Source organism: Cupressus sempervirens, chromosome 5, assembly GCF_028749045.1.
Source record: "Cupressus sempervirens isolate cs-2001-9-10 chromosome 5, ASM2874904v1, whole genome shotgun sequence".
In the NCBI taxonomy this organism is placed as follows: domain Eukaryota; kingdom Viridiplantae; phylum Streptophyta; class Pinopsida; order Cupressales; family Cupressaceae; genus Cupressus; species Cupressus sempervirens.
The window spans coordinates 225,793,024-225,809,946 of NC_143122.1; the positions used below are offsets into that span (position 1 = coordinate 225,793,024).

Genomic DNA, 16,923 nt, shown 5'->3' on the forward strand with positions numbered 1-16,923 from the left:
TTCTTCACTGTTTTTTATTTATACCTAATACAATTTTATTTTTCAAAATGTTTATCACTGCCACAGTTTTTAACAGTTGGCTTCTTTGTATTAACGCCTATAAGGAGCCACTGGATATTGGAAGATAAAGGTTATAAATCTCAGGTAGTTTGTTTGTGAGATTTCTTTTGGATTTGGCTGTGTTACATGAAATGCTTAAGTAAGATGCACTGATTTCAACCCATTCTGATTGATTTGTACAGATTCTTATAACCAGTTCCATATATTTAATTACATTTAGACACTATCTTTTAATGCTTTATTTTAGTGTGCTACATATTCTATTTCATATTTGTGATATATGATGAAAGTATTATAACATATGGAGGAACAGTCCATGAGTGGCGTGGCCAGTTGAAATGGTTTTAGTTTCAATTTTACACCATTTGATACAAATAATCACTTTACTAATCGACCCCTAGGTTCATTCCATTTGTAGTAAAATCTTCATTACATAGAAAATGTTCACAAAATCTATGTCAATGCTCACACATCTTCTTGGACTTACGCAAATCTATGTTAATCCTCACACATTTTCTTGGACTTACGTAGGAACTGTGCTGCCCTACAGCTCTTGTTAAATATGTTATCAAATTGAATTTTCTATTAAAGGCTCTCATGCTGAATTGAAAGCTAGGTAAAGAAAAAGATATTATACACTATTTTGTTGGTACCCTGTGCAGCACAACAAACTTGTTCTTACTATAAGAAAATTTTGTTTTCTTTTGTTTCATTGTAGATCTTCTACTTGCACAGAGGTTTCTCCCCATAATTGGACACACTTGATAACATTCAAGCTTTGGATCGCATACAGGAAGTGCGTCTATACACATAAGTATAAACTTCTTCTTTTCCCGCAACACATATAACAACAATTTTAAGTGCTTGCAAGGTATATACTTATGAATAAATATTACATCCTGATTTAAATATATGAAAACAATTTTCATTCCTTTTAAGCTTCATTCATCTCGAGGTGCAATTCACAAACTCAAGAATAGTGGCTTTTGTTCTTCAGGATACCTTTAGGGGAAGAGTATGTGAATGCCCACACATGTCTGGAGTCTAGTTTAGAGGAGATGGCTATTTACACTGCTAAAGTCTGTTGAATCTAATTCTGAATAACATTGCTTGCTATTGTTGAATCTAATCTAATGTATATTTTAACTAGACTTGTAGCTTATATGTTTGGAAATTTTTTTTAGGCCTTGTAGTTTGTTTAATTTGATTGCTGGAGAGCTTCTACAGCTAAGCAAGAAGGCCGTTGCACGAGTTATAGCCGCGCGCTCGGGTATGAAAATTGTTTTTTTTTTAATTCTAATGTATATTTTAACTAGACTTTTAGCTTATATGTTTTGAAATTGCTTTTAGTGGCTTAATGTTGTAAGGTCTCTTGAAATAAGACCTTCAGGCGGTTGGTCAAAGTTTTACAAATAATCTTAGGAATAAAGTCAAAGAAAGTATTTTTAAAATATTAAAGTATTTAGCTAGGTCTAAGAAGATTTGTGTACTTTCAACAGTTTTTCTTAGTTTGTGAAAGTTGTAGACCGAAGTTTTCATAGCTCGATTTTTGCTTCCTGCAAAGAACGATCATGTCAGATAATATAAGTGAAGAACAAAACAGGGAGATGATCGCTAGATTGTGGTCTAACTTGAAAAGAAAAGGTGATGGAAAATGTTATTGTCCTTGCAATATTTGTAAGGGCTTAAACCATAGAAGACTGCTAATCAAAACAGTTAAGAGACATTGTAGGGAGAATGGTCACATTGAAGGGGGGCATGACTATCATCCACTGGTAAGTCATTCATTATATCATTTTAACAATTTATATACATATGAAATCACTTGATGATGAGTTGATGATCATGGTTTATTTATGTTAATCAATTTTATATAGGTTGATCTTCCCAGGGAAGTACATGATATGAACCACAACAATCCGAAGAATATGGTTTTCGAAGTGGAGGAACATGGAGGTGCAAATATCCAAGGTGAAGATAATGATCCCATGGAAGATGACGATCATGCGCTAGAAAACACAATTGAAGAGGATGGTATAAATACATTGATCCATGACACATCTAGTCCAAGCATATCTGATCATGATGATGATGATAGCCTCGATGTACCTCTACTTCATAAGGCATACGAGACCCTATACAAAGACTCCCAAACAACTCTTCTCTCTGCTATATTGTTGTTGTTGAACTTGAAGGTTATGAATGGTTTATCCAACATAATAATGTCACATATGTTAAGGTATGTCATATATGTCTTTATAGTTAACAAAGGGTGAATAATGTACCACTAATATTTTTTATATTAACAACTTATATTTTTTGCTTTAGATTGATAGGCGAGTTTCTGTTACCATCATCAAATATTCTACCTCGCTCATATCGAGAATTAACTATAGTTATGAAAGATATTGGAATGGAGTATGAAGCAATACATGCTTGTCCCAATGATCATATTATATATTATAAAGAACATGAATTTGCAACACAATGCCCTATATGTCATACGAGTAGATATCAAACAGATCAACTAACAAAAATGGTGCCTCAAAAGGTTCTTTGTTACATCCCCATTATTCCACGGATGCGACAATTATTCAGGTGTAGTAGCTTGGCTCCATTTATGGATTATCATGCACGTAATAGAAGTCAAGATGACATTATTCGAATCCCTGCGGATGGTTTGACATTTATGCACATAGAGGAAAAGTGGCAACACTTCAAAGGAGAACCTCGTAATCTCAGGCTTTCATTGGCAGTGGACGATGTCAATCCATTTGGAGAGATGAGATCTGTTTACTCGGTGTGGCCTATTTTTGTTATCAACAATAACATTCCTCTATGGATGTCAATAAAGAGGGAGCACATTATGTTGGCAATGATTGTTTCAGGTATCTTATCATTTGATAGTTATTAATTTACATGTACTTACAAATCTTGCAGTAAAATGGTCACAATAATTATGTAATGTTACTGTTCATTCAAGTAGGTAAATATCAAGTAAAAGATATGAATGTATATATTGAGCCTCTTATCGACGAGTTGGTGGAGTTATGGAATGGTGTCACTATGTATGACGTGTCTAGACCAATAGGACAAAGACAATTTTAATTCCATGCAATACTTGCATGGACAATACATGATGCCCTAGGGCTAACACATTTTTGTGGTATGTTATAGTGAATTCAAGTTGCACACAATAATTCTAATTATAAAAATCAACATTTTTAATAATCCAATTACATCATTATCTTGTAGGTCTTCAAACAAAGGGAAAATTTGCATGTCCAGTTTGTGGTCCAAAGATGAAATCTCGTCATTCAAAAAGTTTAGGAAAGCAGGTGTTTGATGAGTGTAGACACTTCCTCCATAGGAATCATAAGTATCGAAGTACAGAAAAACCTCTTTTCAATGGGAAAGAAGAGACTACATCAAAGCCATGAAGAATAACACCTTGCCTATGGAAGTTGGAATATAATAGAATTAATCATCAAGGTAATGCCGTTCCACCTAATGGTTTATGTTTGCAATTTATATATTTCTATTGTGATTTTTGTTGACTAATTGTGTAATTGATGATCGTGAAGGTCGTCAAGGCAATACTGACAACCTTTCAAAGGGACTAAAAAGCTATCCCAGACAATTTAGTAGGTTGCCCTACTACGAGCACTTACAAATTGTGCATTTGTTTGATACTATGCATATTGGAAAGAATATAACAGAGACATTGTGGAAAATATTGGATGGAAGGCGTGACAAAGAAAAAATTGTCAAAATTTGTAATGACATACATGAATCCAATCATGCATTGAAAAATTTCATTCACTCAAATAGCAACAGAGATCAGATTAATATAAGTGCCCTTCCATGGTTATTAACGGAGCAGCAAAGTGATGCCATAAAAGAAGTCATATGAAAAATTCGATTTCCCATAGGATTTGCTGTGAACATAAACAATCTCATATAAAAAAAAAGTGAATTTGGGCCAGGGCTCAAAACGCATGATTGGCATACTTTCGTCAAGGTAACTTATGTTCTTCTGTATTTACAATATATTCATAAACTACGTGTACTATTCGTTATATTATGTTAGAAAACAATGAAATGATTGGTTTATAATTACTGCAGTACGTGCTTCCTCTATCTCTCCTAGAGCACTTCAACAATAACATCAAACAAGTGATATACAATCTTGGAAAATATATGAGGTAAGCAGTAATATCTGTTCAATTTGTTGTATATATTTATTATATTGGCGATTTGTTTTTCTTGCTATGTAATCTATTGTATATTATTTTGTAAAGTCTCATATCTATATATTTTTTGTGACTTGAATCTCTTAATGTAGGTGGTTGTCATCTAAAGAAATCCATAAAGAAGATATAAACTATTGGAAGAGAAGAATTCCTCATTTACTATGTGAAATGCAAGATTGTCTACCTCCAACTTTTTTCAATGCACAGTAACACTACCTCATACACCTAGTTGAGGAGATTGAATTGTGTGGACCTATACACACTAGGTCAATGTGGATGGTTGAGAGGCATTTGAAATATTTGAAGGCTTTGGTTTGACAAAGAGCACATCCTAAGGGTTCTATGGTAGAGGGATATATGGTATACCGGACTATGGTGTGCATTACTGAATATCTTCTTAAGTTTGCATCAAATATCCATGTAGATCGCATTTGGGATCTTGAGCCTTTTAAAAAATTAGAAGGGGAGTACTTGATGGGGAAAGGTACATTGAGGAAAGTGAGAGGTAATAAATTATAAGATGTTATTGTAATAAATTATTTCTTAATCTTCAAAATAAATCGGTTGTAAGTTGTCTATTTTTTTTTGTACAGGTGCTCGAGAGTGGGATGCACTACATTTGTATATTGCAAACAATCTTGATTGGATGATGGTATGGATTGAACGATGTCAACATTCTGGTCGCACATTAACATGGGAAGGTGTATCTTCATTGGTTAAAGAAGCTCATCCTAATGGAGATGCCAATGTTACGTAAAGGGAAATAGATTTAGCACGTGGTTTAAGAGATTTCCAGGTACGTACAAATTTATTAATCACCCGTATGTTTATCAACTCACGATACAATAATTTTGATATGTTTCACATATTATTGCAGGTTAAACACCACAAGGCTATGTTCTGTAATGGTCAAAAATTTCGCGTCAAAGTGTTGGATGACATGAAGAAAACTTGTGATTCAGGAATAACTGTAGTCTTTCAAGTGACTAATATTTCATCTAGAAATGACTTACATCCTCAAGAGTCTGAAAATTGATACTATGGCATTTTGGATGAGATACTTGAGTGTGACTTTAGTTCCTTCAAATTAGTACTCTTCGTTGTCAAATGGTATAGGCTACGACTTAATCCAAATGATCCTGATAGAACTGTTATTGAACATGATAATGGATTTACAATGGTTAATACAAGGTCATTTGAGCCAGTTGGGGATGAGCCTTATGTTCTTCCAAGCCAATGTGAGTAGGTATTTTACTTAAAGGTTCCACATAAACCAAGTTGGTCATTTGTTGTCAGACATGAACCGAGACGAAGGCCAATGAAGTATAATGCGATGGAAGAAGAAGATACTAAAGAAGTAGAAGATGATGTAGATGGTGATCACGATCGACAATTATTGGATGATGTTCCTGACACAAATTTTCATGAAGAAGAAGAAGAAGATGATGACGATGATGCTGCTACTGATGATGATGATGAAGATGATGTTGATGTTGATGATGATGTTGATGATGATGACGACAACGATGACAACGATGATGACGACGATGGCGAGGATGATGATGATGACGACAGTGATGATGATGACGAGGATGATGATGATGATGATGATGATGACGACGAGGATGATGATGATGGAATTTAGAGGTATACCATCAATCCTTAATCTATTTAATATTCATTTCTTGATAGAAATATATTTGTCTTATATATACAGTTACATAGTTTATTCATTATCTATTTAAAAACTACAAGTTTCAACTACAAATAGAATACTGCTAATCTAAATTAACTATTAATCTAAATTAACTATTAATCTAAATTAACTATTAATCTAAATTAATTAAATAAAACTATTTAAAACACATATTGATGTGTGAATTTATTGAGCCTTATTTTCTTTCAGGTCAAAAGCATTTGTAAGTGTTTAGTTTAGAAAAGGGAATTCATTAAATATCTATAAAAGGGAGTTGTACCTAGAATATCATAGGGAAAACATAATATAAGTGCTTACCCAATTTGTTGGTTAATAATTCTGCCTCCGTAGGTGATGGAGAGACCCTAGGTGGTCTTGCAATCATTCATAACAAGAGGGACTTCCATAGTGTTCTCACAACACCAACCAAGCATCTTCATAAGATCCCTCTCCTTGATCCAAGTCAACTCCATAACCTATCAGAGTGCACACCAAATACTTATGCCACCTTAGGTTCTACATCTTTAGAATAATCCCATGAATGTCCCTCAATCCATCCAATAGATTCATCCAAGCAATCTAATCAACAAACTATCAAATGCTCACAATGCCTCAATAGGTGCTAAACTTGACTTCACCTTAACTAGGTGTTCCCTCCACCTCCACACACATCAAACAACTTCAAATAGCATGTCCCCAAGGTGATTAAGCCCTCAACTCATCAGCTGATACAAAAACCCAGTTTTAGCCCTTCACTAGGCCTACTTCCCTAGTAGGCTTATAATGTGAGCCTTATTTAAGTGTTTTATTGTGTACCTTTTAATGTTTTTAAATTTTATGTGATGCTAATGATGGATGTGATTATGATTATGATGTGATTATGCTCACGATAATTGAATTACATTTGCAAGAAATTGAACCCCTTTCAGGAGCATCCCACACAGTCTCATGGATCGATAGGTATAAGTCAATACTCCTTATAGATAGTCTATTTAATACACTTATCAATAGTAAGATTGATGTCTTCTAAGATCTCTCCCATTTGCAGGTACCAGCGAATAGGTATTTGTCAGAAGTGTCTTCCTCGAGTGAGGGAAATATAGGAATAGAAGAGGAAAGTGAGACATGCAGTTTATCTAGAACAGGGAGATTAACTAGAGGTCAAAGGACTAGAAGGAAATTCAATAAATGCATGAAATTTTTCCTTGCTCAAGGGGGGTCATGTTATTATGATGATGAGATGAAAGGCGATATCGAGGTGCCCTTGAGGTACCAACATCTACAGAAACATTGGGTACCCAAGGAACTTCCTCCAATAAAAACTGATTTTTGTGTTAACGAGAGGATATATCGCATAGCACCATCATCACTACATGGTTTGGGCCTATTTTCTATGGATTGCATAAAGGTGTCTTACAAAAAAGTTTCTAAATTGATGGAGTATGTTGGACCATGTTACGATTACAAAAGTTGGATGCATATTGTTAACTATAAAAAAAGTATGCGTAGGTATGCCCTCTCGGAAAATTATATACAACAACAAGACAATAATCAAAGTAAAAGTGTGGCTATATACATTGATGGAAGGACAAAAGCAACAGGGAATATTGCGGGTTTTATAAATAGTACATGACTTGGGTCAACTATAAAGCAACCCAATTGCATATTTGAGGTGCGCGAGGGAAAACGTGTATTCATCTGTGCGATAAAATCAATATGTGCAGGGGAAGAGCTTCTTATTGATTACAATTTGAACCACATAGATACAAACGAGGCTACTATCATGGGGGTGGTACATACTATTAAACCAACTTCTAATCAATGACTCCAACATACCATTTAGTCAATAAATTTTTTGCTAACATTTTTATACTTGATCTTTGACACAGGGGCACAATATGGAGCAACCGCCCGGAGGGGATGCTGGCGATGTTCCCGACTCATCTACACACGAGCAGGTAAAACTCATTGTAATTGTGCAAACTAGATAGAAGCAAAATGTTATTTTTTTAATATTGTTTTCTTCATTGTTTTGGAGTAATGTTGATAATACTAATACTATTGTTGTCACAGAGGGCTAGTGGTTGGAGGGAGGGAAAGGAACCTGCAGTTCCTGATTAGCAGCCCCCCCTTGAGGAGGACCCTTTTTATATTGATTTAGCAGACACCAATGACTCGATCAGTTCGACTAAAAAGTTGCTAAAGAAAATTGGCAGAGAAATTTTACGTTTGGCAACCATAAATCCTACTACTTAGGAAATAAGAGAAAGGGGAGCTGAATTGATGCACACCTCTGAAACCTTAAAAGTAAGTATTAATAAAATTTTTAATTATAACAAGAGTTCAATAATGGTTTTTATGTTATGCTCTTTTATGGCATTAATTAAAATATGGATGCATTGTCTTTATAGAGTTTTTTGCGTGATTTCGAGCCCCGTTCCCATGATGAGGGTGCTGCAGGTGGTTCAGGTAGATTGCATGTTCCATTCCCCACTTCTGTTTTCCACTGAATATATATAGGAATGATCATAATCATTGAAAATACATTCTCGAACAATCCTTTTTTAAATTCTCTAACAATCTTGTCCATGCTAGTCCACACGTTCTATATTTATGCATGCTCTAACAATTTTATTCTTTAGCTTCACATCAATTGAATCCTATGATGACGCCACCTCCATCCAGGACAACCACAAATCTCTTTCTGACTGCTGAGTCAGCAACACATAGCTTACAGGCATCGACTGTTGCACCATCTGCTGGTACACAAATTCCTCTTTTTCTCTCTTATGACAACAACAAATAGTTTTTTTTTTGCAACTTTTTAACATCAATTATCATTTGTTCTTTTATACTTCGTGACAAAGACTTATGAAACTTATGAAAATTTTTGCAATAGGAGCTGCAACATCATTTCCTGGATGTTCCTATGTTCCTAGTACGGGAACGGTGAAGGATGTCACATTGATCGTCAGCGACGATGAAGGTATTCCATTAAAAGTAGCCAAAGTTCCAGGTACTTTAAAGTTATTATTATTCTATAGTGATATAATAGTAATTTAGTTTTTGATCACTCTTCTTCGACTAATGATCCCATGATTGTTTTGTAGGGAATGATCTTTTTTGGAGAAAACTTGGTGATGAGTGTTTGTGAATATTCGGGCCCACCATGCGTACCTGATGGAACATCATATCCTAACTAAAACCCTAAACCACTATTTTGATTTCATATCATTGCTATAATAGTTTTCCTTTTCATCCATTTCTTGAACTATATATATTAAAGATAGCTTCACTTCATTTATGAGTCTAACATGTTTTTTTTTACTTAAAAGGTGGAATAACCAACACAAACCGTTGAAGAATGAACTTATAGAGAGCATGACCCAACTCTTTGGACCTTGTGCATTTAAGAGAAAAAAGCTCCTTGAAAAAGTTGGTTTATGTTTGAAGTATATTAGGGACCAGTACAGAAAAAATTTATGGGATAACCCCAGGTACAAGCGTCCGCCCTATGTTCCTGAGGCTGAGTGGCAGGCTCTGATTTTGGATGGAAAGTATAAAGCTGACAAGAAAAATAATATTACACCAGTGGAGAGTACAACAAGGTATGTGATACTATTGAGAATCTAATTATGTACTAATTAACCTCTATATTTATACTATCTAACATATTTCAAACTTTTCATAGATTGCCTGATACATCAAAGGCAACAAAGGCAAGACTAGAAAAGCACGGGACACACAAGCTCGGCTCTGGTGGTTTTTCGAAACTTCAAGCAAGAGTTGTAAGTATTAGTAAATGAAAAATTGTATAAAATTTTTTATATAATGTGATGGGAAATGCTAGGACTCCCTTATTTAGCTCATCAATTATAAATAGGTCAATAGAATATAATAACAGTAGTGGATTTTCATATTCAATATAAACAATTCAACAATTGAAGTCAGACTCTGCAATCTAGATTAGTGAAGATTCCTTCATTTACTAATATGAAATTATTTAAAATCTCAACCTTGATGTTTCCATCTCCATAGATTTCAAACTGATCTTGGGGAGGACCAAGCTCAGAGGGATGGGTATGGTAAAAGTAAGGCCACCCAGCAATAGAATTGCAGCAGATGTAAGTGTATGGAATGTTGGATGCCTCAATTGCCCTCCTAACAACTCTCTTTTCTTTGTAAAAGCTTAGCCCTAGTTCTACTAGATTGGCTCTGTCTATATCATGCCCAAATTCCAAAGGAAGAAACCTCTACATCAAAGTTAAACAATTCTTAAGTCTATTATAGTTAACAAGCATTCATGGTAATAATGTTAGGGTCCTATGTTCTGACCTTAATAGTGCCAATTTCTTTAATGGCGTCTACAATCTTAAGCTGATCTGTAAGTTGACCACTGCCCACAATTGAAATAACAATATCAATGCCTTGCATGGCCTTTACCATTGAATTATGATCACTTAAATCTCCCTGCAGAACACCCATTATAATATACATGCACATTAATAAGACCCATTACAGAACATGTAGACATTAATAAAACCCATTACAACACAAATTTTTACAACTATAATATAGCTCATGATCCCAACCAAATTAGACTCATTGATAAGGAGATCACTGACCAAACACCCCTTCTTAACATAATTTCTAAATACCCAACTTCACAACAATACATTCAAACATGATTATTTGTGAGATGACCACTATCTAACAATTTAGCAAACAGGTGCAATAGTAGTTACCATGAACAAACAAGCAAAGCTTAATCATATATTCTAAACCTATATGACCAATTAAAACAATCTACAGTCTGTAAAATCAATATTTTAAACAAGTACACACACTTTACAACTGTGCCATACATATCTACCACAAAATCTTAGTTATGAACAGAGCTAGTGACATACATAGACAATGTTAACACCATAATCTTTCAATTCATGGAGGCACTTTTCTTTGGCAGAATCATGGGCAGTGATGGGTCTAATGAGAGCATAGGTAGAATGGCCTGCATTTACAGCTGCAAGAGCAACAAAGCGACCAATATAACTAGTGGCTCCAATCACTAATATTTTACTTTTCTCTTCGATCAAAAAATCATCATATGAAGAAATCTCACAAATGGAGGCCATGGTCGAGACTGAATTTTCCTCCAATAGTTGAGAATAAAGGCAGTGATTGAAAGAATGAGGGAATGCAGCAACACTTGCAGCCATTTTTATTTCCAAATAGCTGAACTAACTCTTACCCAACTTAAGAATTTGGAGAAAATATGTTGGTACAAGAAAAGCATACAAACATGCAACATTTATATATTAGATTGCTCCATCAAAACTGCTCGATTTTTCTCCTATTATATTGTGATGGATATAGATGATTTGCTGTTGATATTTTAACTACCCTCCATTGGTTGATGAAACAATGCAAGTAAAATTCACCATACCACGCAAAAATGCAGGGCTCAGAGTTCAAGAGATGCCTCACAGAAGAGGATAAGAGAATTGACTTCCAACAACGCTATAGAGGCGTGGCTGAACGGCTACGAGCTAAAATCAGTGTGGAAGGTTCTAATAATGATGCATCTGAGCCACAGGTAAATAAGCTAAATGAAATTTATTTCAAATTGAATACTTTACCAATTAGTCTATTTGATGTTAAGTTCCAATATAAAGTGAGTATATTTGTTTTAAGCAAGCAATGATAACAATGCATAGGATGTTGGAATGCAGCCTGACAATCCTTCTACACAATCTGTGGATGCCGAAGGTTCGCATGATGTGCATCCTAGTGGTGGAGGTATACATTTGCTATTAAATTTTTTTATATGTAATTGCAATTGGTGTTTGGATTAAAGTAACATTTTGTATAGCAGCTGTAGAGGATCGAGGGGTCGATGTTCATGACCGTGTTGACATTGAGTCCAGACAAAATGATGTGGTCAGATTAGGTAAAGAGTGCCACAGTTATGTTATTTAAAATAATTAAATACTTGTAACAATTATAATAAATTATTTTTAATTTAACTCTTTTATTTGTTATTGCAGAGGACCCCCCTTTGCAACAACATAGGAATTTGAGATCATCAAGAACAGATAACAGAACAACTGATGAGGGGGGAATTGATGACGACACTGATGCTCCTCTTAGAGCTTACATAGAAAAAAGAAAAAAAAAGAAAAAAAAGAAATGATTGTCATCTACATACCTTAATTGATAATGAATGAATTTTATTTCTCAATGAATTTAATTATGTGCTAATGAATGTTCATGAATTATGTGTTAATGCAGAATATTGATGAATGTTGCATGTTAATGAATCTAATGTGTTAATGAATGTTATCATGTGATATTGATTGAATGTTACATTTTATTAATGGTTGAAAGAATGAATGAATGTTAGATGTTAACGGGGAATGTGAAGTGATGTTAGGGGGAGGGGGGTGAGGCCAAATGAGCTTCCACCTTCACGTGGTTGGCCTGTTTAGTAGAGAATATTAAACTATTCTTGAAACAAAGTGAAGCTCAATAAGATACTAACAATAGGTAGAAACAAGAAGCAATAAAAAGCTCCTTCTAGAACATAACTCTTACCAATTATTGCTATCTTCCCCACACTAGGAATCTCCATCATATTCTCATATGCCTGCAACAAAATTAGAATAACTAACCAAAAATAACTCATATTTTCATACTTCTCCATGCTTGGAATATAATCACCTTGTTTAGCCTTCCCTTGGCTCTTCATCTCCATTGTCTTCTCATCCTTCTCTTTGCACCTTGAGACCTCTACTGCTGTATGCAACATGTCTTCACACTCTTGCCATTTGCCTTGGTATACCAACTCCTAGTTGGTGGCTATTCTATCTGATTCAGTCATCATTGTCTTTGTGAATTTTCTTTGTCCAACTTTCAATGGACACCATATAGAACCGATCAATATCATATCTACTTCTCCAAGCCTTGTTTCTTTGCTATTTACATCAGCATTTGTACTTTTCATCTTTTTTCCAATCATCTCCTTTCCCTCAAGCCCTTCAAGACTTGATCTTTTTCTGTCTTCATCAACATCCTTTCTCTTTACCTCTGCTACAACCTTTTGAACCTTTTTGGTGTTAGGTTCTCCTTGCTCTTCAACACTTGATTGCTGCTCATTTGTTATTTGTTCTTCAAATGGACAACTTGTCTTCATATCGTCCTTTTCTAGGTTCTTTTCCTCAACCTCATTCTCATTAGCTGTTTGCTTCAAAGCATCATCCTTTTTGATCAAAACATCTTCCATTGCTTCACCATGTTCCTCTTTTCTTAGGAACCTTTCCCTCTCAAAGATGCCAATGCTTTCTGACACCTTCGAAGTTGTCTTGTGCTCCTCCAATGGTGTTAATACCATCTTCTCTCCATTATTTGTGAAAGTGTAGGTGTTCTTTCTGACATCATGTAGGGATCTCTTCTCAACTTGCCAATCCCTTCCTAAAATTATATGACAACCACTCAAAGGTACAATGTCACACAACACAACATCATTATACGATCCAATGGTGAAGGGAACATAAGCTTGCTCCTTCACATCAACACAACATCCAACATCCAATCCTTGTGCTTTGTAAGGCCTAACATGTGCTATTCTTGGTAGATTCAATTTGTTAACCATCTCAAATGAAACAAGATTTGTAAATGAACCACTTGAAACAATAACCTTTTAAAATTTCACAGATTGGAACATGAGATTGGATGGCTTGAAGCTGGGAAGCCTTTCTATCCAACAATGTTTGATCCTGTACTTTAGATTTTTAGTCATGACCAACCACTTAGTTGTTTGGGAAGACCCAGGTATGTAATTGCATTGTATTAGATATGGTTTACATTTTTGTCGAGATTCTATTACTACAAAAATGTTGTGCAGTCTGTAACTTCTAATTGTATGGTGTTTTAACATAATTTTTGTTTTAATTTGATTTAGTTAGATTGAAAAATGTCTACACAGTTACTGCTAGAAGCTCTTTCAATTTTCACCTGATGGAATGTAGAAATCTCATGTCTTCAAATGTTTAATAGAATATGTAAATGAATTTTTCTCAATTTCTTTTATTGCAGGTCAATTATTCAACTAATTTTTTGGGATCGACATTTGAAATTCCATTTTCAGAGGTTAGAAAGTTAGGCTTAGAAACTCAAGTTATGCTGAACCATGCCTGGACATCAATGTCTGGTTCAAATAATAGTAAATCTACACAGGAATCTCAATCTAAGAGAAGCTCCAAGGTATTCTTTTGGTCAATAAATAAGTTTTGTTCTTGAATTGTGTTCATCGTTGAGGTTGTACTGAGATTTGAAACGATCTATTGTTTTAAGTTCTTTCTATCAAGCTTTTGAGTTTTCTCTCCAATTCATGCCTTTTTGGATTTTGGATTTTTTGGACTTTGGTTATGGTAGTTTTTATAACCTTGTAAGTAAAGGAAAAAATAATTGGTTCTAGTTTTTAGGATTGTAACAAGTCCAAGCAGGTCTTGTGTCATTTGTTGCTGGTTGCTGATACTAGTTTAAGATCATAGGATGGTTTAATGTAACCTTGATCTTATATTTGATATGGCTCATTAGATCTACTTCCTATTTCCTTTTTATTTTCTCTATCCCTTGATTTTAACATTGTGTCAACAGAAATTAATGGATTAATCTGTGTTGTGGTTCTGATGTCATTTTCAATTTATCAATTCTCTTTTAGGTCATATGTATAAATTATTAATGTTATATTTGTGTAGGTATTGCTGTATGGTGGACAAGTGACCTCATGGAAGAGTGAAAATGGAGAAGAGTTACTTTTCATGAGCAGTAAGGTGACTGTGACATCACTAATGAATTCATTATTCCTTGGTTACTAATTAAGAAACTTGTAACTTTATAAAACTTGACAAACCCAAATTTGACTTGAACTCAACTCAACAAAATTTCCAAACATAAAAAAAGCACATTTAACAACATTTATAAAACTGATATCAGAGAGCAAATAAATGGTTTGTCATTCATTCACAAACAATAAAGAAGCTTAATACAATCACGGTGTTATATGATAAAAAATTGCAATTACAATTAATATTTTACAAATTTCTTCTATGAGTAGAACTTCTTAGTGGCTGTGTGGGTGCTCTTGAAGTTGATGATATTGATTCAACTTGAGAAAAATTATCTCTTTAATAGGCATATTGTAGGCAGCTGCATCCATTCACATACCTTTTGCCTTCTTATGTGGTTATACCTTCTGCCCATTCTGCTACTTCTTTATTAATTTTAGTTTTACCTTCCTTAAAAAAGAGTGTCTCTTAGGCTCATCCATATCATTGACAGTTGAATTTAAATATGAAAGTATGTCATGAAGGTCAATGAGAGGTAGATGCTAAATGTATTGCACAAGAATAGGGTTATTTAAGTACTATTGAGTCAGTATTTTGCACTTCTTGGTGTGGAGGGCTTCAAATGTGCTCAAATTCCACTCACAACTAGAACTGCTATAGGGCTGGCAAACTTCGAAGATTGTGCACCACAATCTTCTCACTACAAATCTACAAAGACAAAATTTAGAGATTGAAAAGCTGGAAAATAAATTGAAATTTTTAGTAAATGATTGATTGATTTATTTATTTGTACTAAGTTGTTACTTTTCTAATGTATAAAGGTGAAGATAACAACCTTATGTCTGTGTCCTTGTAAACTTCTTCAAAATTTTTTCCTTAAGGTCATTGTGAGGGACCATCCTCTATATTCATGTGTTGGGGCCATCCACGATGTTAACTTTCAAATTTGCAAGACCAAGCAATCATTGTTACAGATTTATCATAATGTAAAAGTGATATGTACCATACTGGTATGAAGTTATTCACTATATCTGATATCTGCCTTATTGAAATGTGATATGATTGATTCTATTTGGTTTGTAAAGACATTAGATATTTATTTGATCTCTTTCTGATATAATATCTTTGTAATGGTGATGATCCAATGATGGGTGATCTGTACTATTGTAATTTCTGATGTAACTCTTGTTACTTATGTGATATATATGTCACTATTCCTGATCTTAATCATTGTACTCATGGGATCTGGCTTTCTGATGTCTAGTGGATTACTACCACTTATGTCTGTATAGAATAAAAAGTAATCTTCTATTTGAATAATGTCCTTGGATTGGTTATTGATGCCTTTTTAATATCATTTGAAGAATTGCAACTCTTCATTGCATCTTTTAGTATTTGGCTCCTCTATCATTATTGCACCCTTTTGAATAACTAATCTGTGATTAGTATTTGTGATCAACATGATATAATTTAAAGAGAAAACACTTACATTTTAGTATCAAGCTTGTTTTATGAATGAATGGAGAAAAACTAGCGACATATCCATTTCAGCTTTGTGTTTTTTACTGTTAGTATTTGATTATTAGAACATAACTATACATCCTTGTGAATTGGAGTTTCAGCAAAGATTTAATATTATTTGGATTTCTTTCTTATTGTAGCAAAGGTTATGGAGGCCCTTAACATTCCAAGAGGTGTCCGACGTGTGCTTTTTTGAACACCTAATACTGACAGGTATTTTAAGTTATACTAATATGGATCTATATAATGCTAGTTCTAATACAATCTTATTGTAGGTTGATAGATTTTCTTAACAAGTTTTCAAAGTGTTTTCTGTAAAGTCATTGTTCACTCCAGTTCGATCATCCTGACTTTTAGTTGCAGGTGCCTTGCCTTTGGTCAAGCATAAAGCTTTCCTTAGGCCCATGTAATATGGTGGGTTTCTCCTTACCAATGAAAACTTTGATGTGACCCTTACTGTATGCTTTTGCCATGCATAACATGAATAAAAAACTAGCAATACTACATTGATGTGCAATGGGTACACAATGGGTAAAAAGATGTT

The 16,923-nt window shown here is 34.2% G+C and overlaps 1 long non-coding RNA gene and 1 pseudogene across 1 annotated transcript; one reads left to right on the top strand and one right to left on the bottom strand.

The window, feature by feature from the left end:
- Positions 1–9,514: 9,514 nt before the first annotated feature.
- Positions 9,515–16,598, top strand: LOC149555254 (uncharacterized). Its single transcript, XR_016365290.1, has 3 exons — positions 9,515–9,617; positions 9,701–9,797; positions 16,520–16,598. It is a non-coding gene; the product is annotated as an uncharacterized LOC149555254 (long non-coding RNA).
- LOC149555255 (leucoanthocyanidin reductase pseudogene) lies at positions 9,957–11,228 on the bottom strand (annotated as a pseudogene).
- Positions 16,599–16,923: the final 325 nt, after the last annotated feature.